Source organism: Syngnathus typhle, linkage group LG7, assembly GCF_033458585.1.
Source record: "Syngnathus typhle isolate RoL2023-S1 ecotype Sweden linkage group LG7, RoL_Styp_1.0, whole genome shotgun sequence".
Classification (NCBI taxonomy): Eukaryota; Metazoa; Chordata; class Actinopteri; order Syngnathiformes; family Syngnathidae; genus Syngnathus; species Syngnathus typhle.
Window position 1 is genome coordinate 413,581 of NC_083744.1, and position 13,306 is coordinate 426,886.

Here is a 13,306-nt window from a genome sequence, read left to right on the forward strand (position 1 = left end):
GTTGGACCGAGCCATTTTTTACTTCATCTGGAAATCCAAGTTGGAGAGACTGAAGAGGGACACCATGAAGAAAAACAAAAAAAAGGGAGGAAAAGGAGTGCCGGACTTAAAGCTCTTCTTAAAGCCTCGGAAGCAGATATGTTGCCCTGCACCTGCGAAGCGCGCTCCTTACACCAAATGCACCGAAAAGCCAAGCAATGACACGATTCTGGATGGACTCATACCTCCGGAAACTAAAGCTAATAACCACCGACCAAAGAATTCCTGTGTCTTTTAACCTGCCACCTTCTTATTCCTTAATCAAGAAGTTTTTGAAGAACTTTAAATTAGAGCAAGAAAATAGTGAAATTTTAACAAATCACAGATGTTTGATCTCTGTCGTACAGGAGCGGGAAGCGGTGTGTCCAGTGCGCGGGCTTGCATTCGGCGAGCCCGCAACAGTTTGGCGCAACGACAACCACCCCGCCCTCTCGAAACAAACTTCGGGACCTGTCATGGATGGTGGCCCATGATATCCTCCCAGTCAGGTCCGTTATGCACTCTCAGGGCATGTCAGCGCTCTCAACGTGCCCCTGACCTGGCTGTGGCGCCCAGGAGTCAGTGTGAGACCTGCTCTGGTAGTGCAGGGCTGCCGTAGACCTGTGGGCGACCTGCAATTCCCCGCAAGGTAAGCGCAGAATGCAGACCTTGTACTCTATGCGGTGACCCCGTTGAAAATCAAGCAAGAAGACTTTACAAAGCAGTCGCTGACCTTTGCTGCCATCAAAGACGCCATGTGGACTTCCAGTAACTTTCTGGTAAGGAAGCACAGACAGGTATTGCAGTACCTCCAGGAACGGTGCACCACCTCTACTGGTCAACTTCTCTGTATGTGCATTCACGTGTAACATTGAAGGAGGTGGACGTGTGTTTCAATATGTGAATAAATAAAATCGTTGTCTATTAAGAAGTTAAAAGTTGATGAAACACATTTCTTTTTTTGTAGGGTTGCTGTGTTTTAACAAGGAAAGACTGATATGCTTATGGATGAAGATGACTTGTACTTGTGATTGTGCTTGTAAACAGTAAAGAGGAGTGCGTGTGCAATTGAGGGGGGTGGTTATTGGTTTTATTCAAAAACAATATTTTTTGCCAAATTACAATAGACTGACATGTGCCCATTCAATGGGAACCACCAGAAATTAAACTGCATTGATAAACGAGGTCCCTCCGTTAGTCGTCACCTTACCGTGGTGGAAGGGTTTGCGCGCCCCTATGATCCTGGAGCCATGTTGTCTGGGGCTTCATGCCCCTGGTCGGGTCACCCATGGCAAACGGATCCTAGGTGAGGGGCCAGACAAAGCACGGCTGTCACAAGCCCCTTATGAAGAAAAACATAATTGGATTTTGTTTTTCCTCACCCGGACGCGGGTTACCGGGGCCCCCCCTCTGGAGCCAGGCCTGGAGGTGGGGCTCGAAGGCGAGTGTCTGGTGGCCGGGCCTTCGCCCATGGGGCCCGGCCGGGCACAGCCCGAAAAGGAAACATGGGTCCCCCTTCCCATGGGCTCACCACCTGTGGGAGGGACCAAAGGGGTCGGGTGCAGTGTAAGCTGGGCGGCGGCCAAGGGCAGGGACCTTGGCGGACCGATCCCTGGCTGCAGAAGCTGGCTCTTGGAACATGGAATGTCACCTCTCTGGCTGTAAAGGAGCCCAAGCTGGTGTGCGAGGCAGAAAGGTTCCGACAAGACATGGTCGGACTTGCCTCCACACCCATTTGGGTTCCGGTATAAGCTGGCCCTGGACTCTCTTCCACTCTGGAGTTGCTCACGGTGAGAGCAGGTGTGGGTATACTTATTGCCCTCCGGCTGGGCGCCTTAACATTGGAGTTCACCCCGGTCAACGAGAGACAACCCTAACCTTAACCCTCCGCCTTCGGGTGGGGGATGGGTCTTGACTGTTGTTTGCGTCTATGCACCAAACGGCAGCTCAGAGTACCCACCATTAAGTCCGAGTGGACCATGTTCTGTGCCTCTATTGTTGAGGCAGCCGACCGGAGCTGTGGCCGTAAGGTGGTTGGTGCCTGTTGTGGCGGCAATCCCCGAACCCGCTGGTTGACACCAGCGTTAAGGCATGCCGTCAAGCTGAAGAAGGCCTTTTTGGCCTGCGGGACTCCGGAGGCAGCTGGCAGGTACCGGATGGCCAAGCGGTACGCGGCTTCGGCGGTAGCTGAGTGAAAAACCCGGGCGTGGGAGGAGTTTGGCGAGGCCATAGAGAACGACTTCCGGACGGCTTCGAGGAAATTCTGGTCCACCATCCGGCGTCTCAGGAGGGGGAAGCAGTGCACCGTCAACACTGTTTACAGTGGAGATGGCGTGCTGCTGACCTCGACTCGGGACGTCGTGAGTCGGTGGGGAGATTACTTCGAAGACCTCCTCAATTCCAACGACACGCCTTCCATTGTGGAAGCAGGTGTCAAACGGGCACTTTTTATCGAAGTGCCTCCGGCTCCCCGGTAACAGGTTCAATGAGCCGAGGGAGAAGGGACTCGTCCGTAGCTGACCACCCGAGTTAAATTAATTCTACCAGAATCAATCTAATTTCTTTACGACGCCAACCCCTTTCAAGTCATCCGACGCGCGAGCCGAGTAACTCAATTCGAGGCGAGTTGTCAATATGACCGCGCCGTAATGATGGCTCCCTTCGGTTGTTTGATGCTGGTATTACGTTACGGATATTTTTAAGATGCCTTTGTTAAGACCTCAAGGATTCGTTAATTTACTAGAGCGCCCTCGCCCTAGCTGAGCTCAAGATAACTACTTCAAACCAGATCTGACAATTCCTGATGTTAAGGATTAAAGCTGTCTTCACTTTAAAAAGAATTGAACAGATTTAAATAATGACTATGATAGGGAAATAAAGACATTTTAAAGTTGTAATTACCGCATATAAAACCATGCTCGACATAGTTAATACGAAGTAATCGATACCAAATTAAGGTTTAAGAGATTTAATGAATAAGCAAGAAAAAGAATTACAAGTCGAAAAAACAAAATAACAAAACTCACCCACACAGAAAGAGAGAGGAGACTAAAGGTCTAAAACCCTATTTGGTTGAACAAGTCGAGTGATCGGCTCTCCTTTGTTCCAAAATCCGAATTCTGTTTAAAAAAGAGGAAAGGTCTGGCCGTGAGGACCGTAGCCAAATAAGTAAAAGTGGCGACTTCTCCTTTCTGCCCGGGGCGGCTTTTTCCTCGAAGCTCAAAATTTGACAAAGTCCAATTCGAAGACTCTGGAAATTAATTTTAGTAGATTTTGGTTCAATCTCAAAAAGAATGCAAAATCCATCTTCGTTCTTTTACTCCGGGCAGCGTCACGGCCATCGCCCTGATTAGGAAGAAGCGCGCCCGCTCTCTGTCCGGACAACCTATTTATAGGCTTCTGGCATTACCTCATCGGAATTACCTCACCGGTACGTGAGGTGGCCTTTCTGGAAGTTTCTGGAAGTTTCTGGAAGCTTCGAGAATGTTCCGTAGCTGATCCCTGTCCAGGCCAGCTGGAAACCACTGGTTGTCTTGGCAACCTTGCTTCAAGCAGCAATCACCAGAAACAGATGTTTCCTGTTTTGCTCGTTCTTTACTTTTAGTATTAGCCCTTAATGTCTCCTCTCAACTTAATACATTCAGGTATGGATGGAACACCAATGTTAAATACAGGTTGGACAAAACATTGCAACATGAATCACATATATCTTGTCTAATAAAGATCAATCTCAACACATAATAGTACTTAACACAATAATGGGTTCCTCCAACTTAAACACATATATTGATATTGCTCAAGCTGTTGCATCTTAAAATTATGGCATAGCAAACTCATATTCCAAAATTGTGCGTTGCTACGTGTTTGAGCAGGTCGTGTCCTCCCATTTGCTAACAGTTTAATTTATTAGATTTGTTAATGTAGCACCCCTTTAAACCACTCGGTGTAGAACTTACCAGAGAATGGTGGGTGCTTGGGTCCGGTTTGCCCTCAGGTGGATACCACGAAGGTTCACCTAATTAAGTGAGGTCTGTGAAAACTACCAACCAAACAAACACTAGCTAAAATGAGACCCAGAGCAACTATAACGTATTGGCGAAATTAGAACGAGCCATATTTTAATACATCAAACGAAAATAAATCCACATAGAACAATGACAAAAGACAAACTTCTTTTCACACGTGCACACGGATACACACACGCTCAGAATTTTAGTGTAGTGGGCCCACTCTTGCACACCCCGTACTCACGACGTATGAAATGTCCCTTTCAGTCCGCACCACCCCGTTGCAGGCCTGTTTCCCCGCCTTGCTCACTACTCAGCAAAGCTAAAATTACTTGTCGGTTTTTTGCAGCTTGAGTACGTGGCAATAAACGGTCTCGGTTGTCCGTAGCTTGTGTGCGTGGCAGGATATGGTCTCTGTCGTCGGGTAGCTTGAGTGCGTGGCAAGATATGGTCTCTGTCGTCGGGTAGCTTGAGTGCGTGGCAACGTAGCTCAGACGGTAACCGCGGTTACTACGGCCTAGCTTATTTCCTGTTCCATGCTCGCTCCTCTTGCAACAAAAAAACTTTCCCGACTCGGCAAATCTAAGAGAGTCTGTACGTATCTTAAAACATACCACTGTATTCTTAGCAAACAAATCCTTTACCAACAACACCGTCCATTCCTTCGGAAGGATACCGCATACGTCCGTTCCGCTCAGTCTTCCCCAACTTTTTCCAACATGTCCTCCAAAAAACTCTCCCCAACAACAGCCAATGACATTTGACTATGCAATGCCAATTTGTTTAAATGACCAATGAAATGGTATGAACACAAACACAACCTAACTTGCTTAAACCGACAGTTTACTTTTAAGTTTGGGTGACCTATATTTAAATAAAAAATAGGATTTATATACTATCACATAATAATGAATATTATGGCTATTACTGTAACAGAAATAGTTAAATAAACTATTAGTCTGTTAATCTACTATTTCACCGGGCTACATTAATTTCCATCAGGTCACCCCTATGTCAACCTTTAACACCATCTCCTGGTGAAATTTTGAACTACTACATGTTTTGGGATAGCCAATGTGCCTGGGCCAAATTCAATACCTAATTTTACACCATCTCGTACCACCATGTCACTTGACACAGGGCCTGGAGACTCTGAGGTGGACTCTCCAATCTCTGGGGTCGAACTCACTGAGGTAATTTAAAAACTCCTCGGGGGCAAGGCCCCGGGGGTAGATCAAAGTCAAAAAGTCAAAGTCAGCTTTATTGTCAATCTCTCCACGTCACAACACACAAAGAGACCGAAATTACGTTTTCTCTATCCCACGGTGACGAGACATAGTACACGATAGACATACAAGTAAGCGACACAATATAAAAAAAAGAAGGCAAAAATTCAAACAATAAATAGTAAGAGTGATGAATAAATAATAAATAAACAGATAACACGATAAATAAGAGGAGCAAAACGGAGCCAGCAAGCATAGCGCAAAAGTACAGGACGCTACGCGGAACGGGGAAGCGAGTTCAGATCCTAACAGCCTGGAGTATGAAGCTGTTGTTGAGTCTGGTGGTGCGGGAGTGCAGGCTCCTGTACCTCTTCCCAGAGCGCAGAAGATCGAACAAAGAGTGAGCGGGGTGACTCACATCACTCACAATCGTAATGGGAGGTGTAAATGTCCTTCAAGGAGGGGAGCGAAGCACCAATAATCTTACCAGCCGTGTTCACTATGCGCTGCAGGGCCTTCAAGTTGTAGTCAGTGCAGCCGCCACCCCAATGCAGCTGGAGAGGACGCTCTCAATGGTGCCACGGTAAAATGTAGTCATGACGGCCGGAGGCTATACAGTCATGCAATAGCATACAAGAAATTTAGGTTCTTTTCTTTAGGATCTTCAGCCGAGATACCCAGGCAGACCATGAAAGAATGTTCATGTTAAAATGTTAGTGGAACTATCCAACTACGCAGAGCCGATGATCCCAAAGATTTGGGGTGAGACAACATTGAAATTTTTTTTTCTTTGCTGACAGTGTCACTTCTTTTGTGGCTTAGCTCTTCTTCATTTCACATCTAAAGTATCGTATCATTTTACCTTGTAGCTTATACTACCCCGTACATGCCATATCATGTCGCCCATACAACTCATGCATGAGATGCGATGGCTGAGATATTTAGGCGATGGGTTGCTACTCCATTGTGCTCTCCACTCAGCATTTCATATCACAGTCAGATTTTCACACAAAGTATCTCGGCACAACGTGTTGTCAACGCCATATGAGCAAGACGAGGTGGCCGAGAGGTTAAGGCGGTGGATTGCTAATCCATTGTGCTCTGCACGCATGGGTTCAAATCCCATCCTCGTCGAAAGTTAATGTTACATTGTAGGGGTGTAAATCGCGGGTTTTGCCACGATACGATATAATATCGATATAAAGAACTTTGATACGATATTTGCCGATATCTTAAAGCCTGCTGGGATTCATTCACGATATATCGCCATATAGTGCGCTACGATCGATATATTTTTTTTTTAATAAAAAATATAGAACAATATCCTGATTTATAACAATTCATACGCAAAATCAACAAGGTACTGCAAACTCTTTATTTAGGAAATTACAAGAGTATTGTAGTATACAAATTGCTTACTTAAACACTTAACTTTGATGTCGTGTTTTTTCTTTAAATGTGCGGCGAGATTTGTGCTCCCTGAATATTTGATCACCGCATGGCAGGATTTACAAACTGCACGTGTCTTGTCCGTTGAGCCATCTTTTCTTTGGAATCCAAAGTGCTTCCAAACGAATGACTTGAAGCCTAAAGGGGAGCAAATTTCCACGTCTTTTTGGACACTAGCCATAGCACCAGCCCAGGAGCCGCGTACTAGTTGTCGCCTCCCCTTTTACGTGCGTGCTCTCCTCACAACACAACACGCGCGCACTGCTCCCGGAAAGAGGAAGCAAGCAACAATGAACTGGATTTCAAAATAAAGTCGCGTCTAATGTCCGAGGTCAAACACGGCGATATAAATCGATGTTTACCTTTAGCATCGATACCAATAAATCGTAGAGCATTATATCGATTAATCGATGTGTATCGATGTATCGTTACACCCCTATTACATTGTTTTACAGTGGAGTTGAAAAAGAAATTTGAGAAATGTTTGCTCCGGATGTCGAACAAAATTCGATTGTCGAACCTCACGAGAGGACCCGCATGCCAACTGACTCCGTTCATTATTACATTCTCGTTACTCTGAGGATTGCAAGAACTCTAATCATGCCTCCAAAGGAAGCAAGTGGGATCAGTAAAGCCATCCTAAAACACAAAGACGCTCCTAAAGCAATGCAACAGTGAGCGCCCGGCGCGCTGCGGTTGCGCGATCGGACCAAATTAAGCTCCCTGCGCACTGAGGTCCTTTTAAATTTTGGAAAGTACATCAGGACTTTAAAAATATTTTCTAAATTTCAGCGACCGCTCTGTCACAATAAGGCTAAGCACTGCAGTTGCGCAATCGGACAAAAATGTACAAATGAAAAAATACTTTGAAAAGGCGGGGTTTTTAAATTTAAATTTTAATTTTTTTTCCATTATTTGTAATGGGGAAAACATGATTCGGAATTTGAACGATTCAGTTCTCCAACAGCCTTCTGGAACGGATTGTGGTCAAAAACCGAGGCTCCATTGTATCTGTAATCTGGTTTGTATTTGACTCAATATCGTAATATTTATACTCTTTGGCGGCTCGGTGGAGAACTGGTTAGCATGTCCGCTTCACAGTTAAGAAAGTGCGGGTTCGATTCCATCAACGGCTGTTGCGTGTTGTTGATGATGTCCGTTGTTGGGTCAGGAAAACTAAGATGTGGGGTAACGGTTTGTTCTTTATTGGCAAGATCTTGGGTTGTTTAATGGCGGTCAGTACACATGGCACTTCAGCAGATGTAACAACATCCTCCATCTCCAGGTAAGAAGGTTTTATACTGTCCGGAAAAGGCGGGAAAGCAACACCTGATCATTTGGTATCAATGTGTATTGGAGAGTCACTGCTGCATGTGTGTATTTGTGTGCGTGTGTTTGTGTGTGTTGTTGTAAGGCGGACGTAGTTGAGAGCGCCATGAGAACGTTAAAGGGGCGTGGATTGTATATATAAAACCCGCGCCCTATGATGCGGTGCGCCATATGTGTGTTAAACACAGTCGTGGCACACATAACTGAGACTGCGGCTTTTATTACGGTGCCCGTTTTAATCGTGAAAATACGGTAACTCGTCAGCGTTGGTTTACTGCAATTTGACGACAAACCGTAAAACTATTGGACATGGAAAGTATCATTTATTGGCGCGACTAAAGACTTAAATTTATCAGAAAGAGAGGAGTTCGACCTACTAACAAGGTGGCTAGGTCCAAGATCTGCAGAACAGGTGAAAAGGGTTCATGCAGTACCCGCTGGAGGCGTAAAGATGATTTGGGAACGGGTTGAAGAGTGTCACCGTTCCTCAGAAGCAATTGAGGACACACTGCTAAACAAGATAGAGGAGTTTCCAAGGCTAACAAACAAAGATACGAGCCAGCTAAGAGACCTGGGAGACATCTTGTAGGAGCTATTGTTGTCAGGCTTGGATCAGGGAGAGGGCTCGGATGCAGAGTGCAAACCAAAGGTACCGTTTTTTTCCATGTATAATGTGCAAAATTTAACTAATTTATTGTCCTAAAATCTGGGGTGCGCATTATACATGGGTACAAAAAAAAACAACTTTTTTTTTTTTTTTTTTAAATCCGTATATGACACGGAGGCCGCCATTACAGATGCGCTTTCTTCTCTGCTGTTCACTTCAAACACGCTCCATAAGAACCCAATGCTCTCGTATCAGACGCTTGCTCGATCACCTGCTCGTTTGCTGTCACAATGTACCCTGCACAAATCCGAAACATTTCTTCGCTATTGAGGTTGCTAGCGCATGCGCAGTGATACTGACTGGCAGAATAACATCCGGTTGTTCCCAAAGATGATCTTTTTTCTGAAATAATTTTACGTTCACGGACTTAAGTAGGAGTCAAAATTTGGGTGCGTATTATACATGGGTACAGGCTTTTTTCCAGCATCAACATGCCATTTTTAGGGTGCGTATTATACATGGGGGCGCATTATACATGGAAAAAAACGGTATTTATTCGAACAGGCTGGAGACAGCACAAAAAAAACAAAAGCGCCTCAAAAAGAGGGAAAACAAGGCTGAAGACAGCAAAAACCAAAAGCACCTCAAAATGAGGGAAAACACGGTGGCAAAAAACAAAACTGAAAAACAGCGCTCAGGCTTGACAAAAAAAGGTATCTTCTAATCTAGGTTCTCTAAAGTGATATCTGTTACTCACGCGATCGCTGGTGCTCAAGACGGGACAAGACGTGAAGGAATGGGGTCAAAATACAAAAAGTCCTGCCTAGCTACAAAAACAGATATGCTCAAACCTCATTGAATAAAGTACATAAGTAGAAAAGTATATTCACATATTCAATCAATAAAAGAAACATTTTAAGCATATAATTATACCTACACACTAGAGATGCACCGATCCGACTTTTTCTGTTCCGATACCGATGCCGTGACTTTGCGTATCGGTCGATACCCGATACCGATCCGATATTATGGTTGACTTAACAAGCTACATAACTCTACATGTGGAACAGAAAAGACCAAAGGCAATGGCATCAGGCAGACTACACAGTTCTTTGCTCTAAATTAGGGGTGTCCAAACTAACGGTCCAGTTTCATTGGCCCGCAGCAAATTCTGAAAACATAATTGAATATGGCCCGCACAAGAAGCTTGAGCTCAGCTTCTCAGTTTCCACACTAGATGGAGCCCGCCACACAAAGCGTTTGACGTCCCATTAACACCCCCCCGGAAGAGAAGCGAACACGCAGCGTTTGACATCCGATTAGCCTCCGCCACCCCCCCCCCCCCATTCGGGAGAGAAGCGAACGCGCAGCCTTTGACGTCCCATTAGCAACCCGAAGAGAAGCGAACGCGCAGGGTTTGACGTCCGCTTAGCAACCCGGGGAAGAGAAGCGAACGTTCGCTCCATGTTTGCGTTTGTTTAGAAAACTCTCGTGGCATGCGGCACACGTGCTGCTGACGTATGACGTAGCCCGCGTCCCAATAGATTAAGGAAAGTATCGGCTCACAGATCGGCTGTATTTTCCGATACCCGATCCATTTATTTTGTTGATATCGGGGCCGATATCCGATCCAGATATCGGATCGGTGCATCTCTACTACACACCAAATCAATAAAGAAGACATAACTAGACATTTTTGATAGGTGGTAATGACAAAGGTTTTTATAACTTTATGAACTGATATATATTTCTGAGCACTTTGAAATAACAAATGTTTTTTGATATATTGCTTGAATAGCTTAATAACCCTTAAGGAACTGTTTAATGCATGCCTGAAGATTCTCTAAATCACGGACACTGCCAAAGTCGTCTAAAAGTGTTCAGTACTTGATTGTATCTTATGTTTTGACTAATGCTAGACGCCAGTTTTTGATTACAACTGAACGTTCTGGACAGAGGGAAATATTTTGCCTAACAAAGAAAATATATGGTTGGAAGCATGATTAAACTAAGAAAATAATGACGTAAGCAAAGACATGGAGTATCAAAAGAACAAACTTTGCATAGTCAAGGAACATTAATAGATTAATGATGTCACAGACAAAAAGCTCACATAATTTCGTACAAAATGACAAAATTGAAATAATGATGAAAGAATGAGGTGAGACAGTCTATGTGCAAGAATGGAGGGGAATGTTTACAGGAAGGTCACTTGGAGATAAAAACCAGCAGGTGCCAGAGGGAGCCAGCCAAGGACTCGGCCAAAGATGATCGCCAAGGCCGAAAGACGGGATGGAAGACAACAGCCCCCACACACACCGAATCACCCATAACCACCACCCACTCCCATGAAATCAGAATCTCCTGCGAACTTGCCACACCCCCTGACTCATCACCCATCAAACTCGGCCCACATTGGCATGTGGAAATGAATATAAGCTCACCAAAGAACCTTGAATGTGTCCTTTTCTGAATGGAGACTTTCTGCTCTTGAAAGGCCCAGCGCTGTATTGTACTTTCCTGAAAACAGAGCTTTCTTAACAAGAATTGTGATTGAACTCAACCAACCTGTGTAAGTCTAATTTCTGCTTCAGTGTCTTAGCATTTTCCTAAATCTGAAAAAATCAAACGAGCACGCAGTGAGTAAATTGGATAACAGGTGATCGGCAATGGCCATGAGGCACAGATAGCGCGCTCCCTAAATTGTGGACAAAATCCAACAGACGCACTGGCACAAGACAAGGGGAAGACACTGGCTAAATACACATAGAAAGGTGAGGAGACAGGTGCAGACAATTAGGACCAAAGACACAGGTGCACACAATTGGGATCAGGGAAGACAAGTAGCCTGACACACAGAGGAAGGACCCACGAACTGAAACGAGAGGAGAGTTACCAAAACAAAACAGGAAGTGACAATACGACGAACAGGACAAGACAAAAACAACTCACAAAACATAACAGCATGACAATTGTGGGAGCTGTCAGGGTTTTCCAAACTATCTTGATCGTATGATTATGTTGGAATGTATGTAACCAGTAATAAATAACCTAGCTAGATTAGTTTTATGCTTATGTTGGTGCGTAACCAGTAATAAGCATAAAACTACCATCCTACACAATGTCGTAAAACATCCCCTGCTATGCTTTGTGTTAGGGTTTACAGAATATCTTCATCGTATGATTATGTTGGAATGTAACCTGTAATAATTTACCTAGCTTGTCCCGTCTTAACAAAAGTAGTAGACCAAAGTGCTAAGATCTTTTCAGCTGATTGAATAGCTGCAGAGGAAGCAATCAAAGTTGCTTTGTTTACACGTCGTAATAGGCCCCCTGCTATGCTTTGATCAGCGGGGAAGCGGCTTCACCCCATCCTGTTCCCACACCCCCACTTTCAACCCCACTCTGTTTCCCTCAATAAATATGCACCTGATGAGGCCTGAGTCAGACTTCATTCGACCATCGCTGTAAGCACAGCGACGAGTGAACTCTCCGCCTGCAGGTGTCTAAAACGACTAACTTGTCTCCAGTGTGGTTCTTGCAAAATAAGTTAGAGTGAGCACCACCCTAACATTTTGGTGCCGTGACCCGGATACCTTCATACCCGCCATCTGGCTGACGGAGGTGGACGTGCTGCATTGTCGACAAGCCAGCGTCCTTTAGGAGGACCTGGAAAAGAAAGTCCTGGGAAGAGAATTTCTTCGCTGGGCCAGCATCTTAGGTCTGTCTTCGTCTGACGGAGGTGGATTGACGGGATCCGGCAGTGCAGCGGACCAGAGGACAAGTAAGTCATAGAAAAAAGCGCTGATACGGCTTTGGTTTGTCCAAGCTATGAGATACGGCTTTGGTTTGTCCAAGCTATGAGATACGGCTTTGGTTTGTCCAAGCTATGAGATACAGCTTTGGTTTGTCCAAGCTATGAGATACGGCTTTGGTTTGTCCGAGTTATGAGATACGGCTTTGGTTTGTCCAAGCTATGATATACAGCTTTGGTTTGTCCGAGCTATGAGATACGGCTTTGGTTTGTCCAAGCAATAGATACAGCTTTGGTTTGTCCAAGCTATGAGATACGGCTTTGGTTTGTCCGAGTTATGAGATACGGCTTTGGTTTGTCCAAGCTATGATATACAGCTTTGGTTTGTCCGAGCTATGAGATACGGCTTTGGTTTGTCCGGGCTATGAGATACGGCTTTGGTTTTTCCAAGCTATGAAACAGCTGGGATTCTAGTCCCAGTGGAAGGAACGGCCTAAGAAAAAAACAGAGCTTCTTTTTCTTAATTGAAGAAGGGCGTAGATTCTTTTTTTTGTCCGTTGTTCCAAGCTGTTTGCATGAATGTTGTGTGACTGGTAGGATAAATTGACTAAATAACAGTTCTAGCATTGATCCACGGCAATAACACAGGCTAGTAATTTGTTGAAGGTCAATTTAAACCTGCATTGAGGATCCTCAAAGAAAGAAAAAACATAAAAATTGTATAAACCTAAAATACCAAATTAAGATGGGAAATAAAACCGGTAAATCTCTAGCTCTTGAAGAAGATGAGAAGTTCATGGTGAGTAAATGTCTTAATTGTATGCAATACATGCCAATGTGGAAGAAAAAGTATGGAGTAGAAGGGAAGTTGAAAGTTGAAGTGTGGAAGATAGTGGTTGATGTTTTGGAGGAGAGT

General features: G+C 44.7%; 1 non-coding gene across 1 annotated transcript; it reads left to right on the forward strand.

The window, feature by feature from the left end:
- Positions 1-6,303: 6,303 nt before the first annotated feature.
- trnas-gcu (transfer RNA serine (anticodon GCU)) lies at positions 6,304-6,385 on the forward strand. Its single transcript has one exon. It is a non-coding gene; the product is annotated as a tRNA-Ser (tRNA).
- Positions 6,386-13,306: the final 6,921 nt, after the last annotated feature.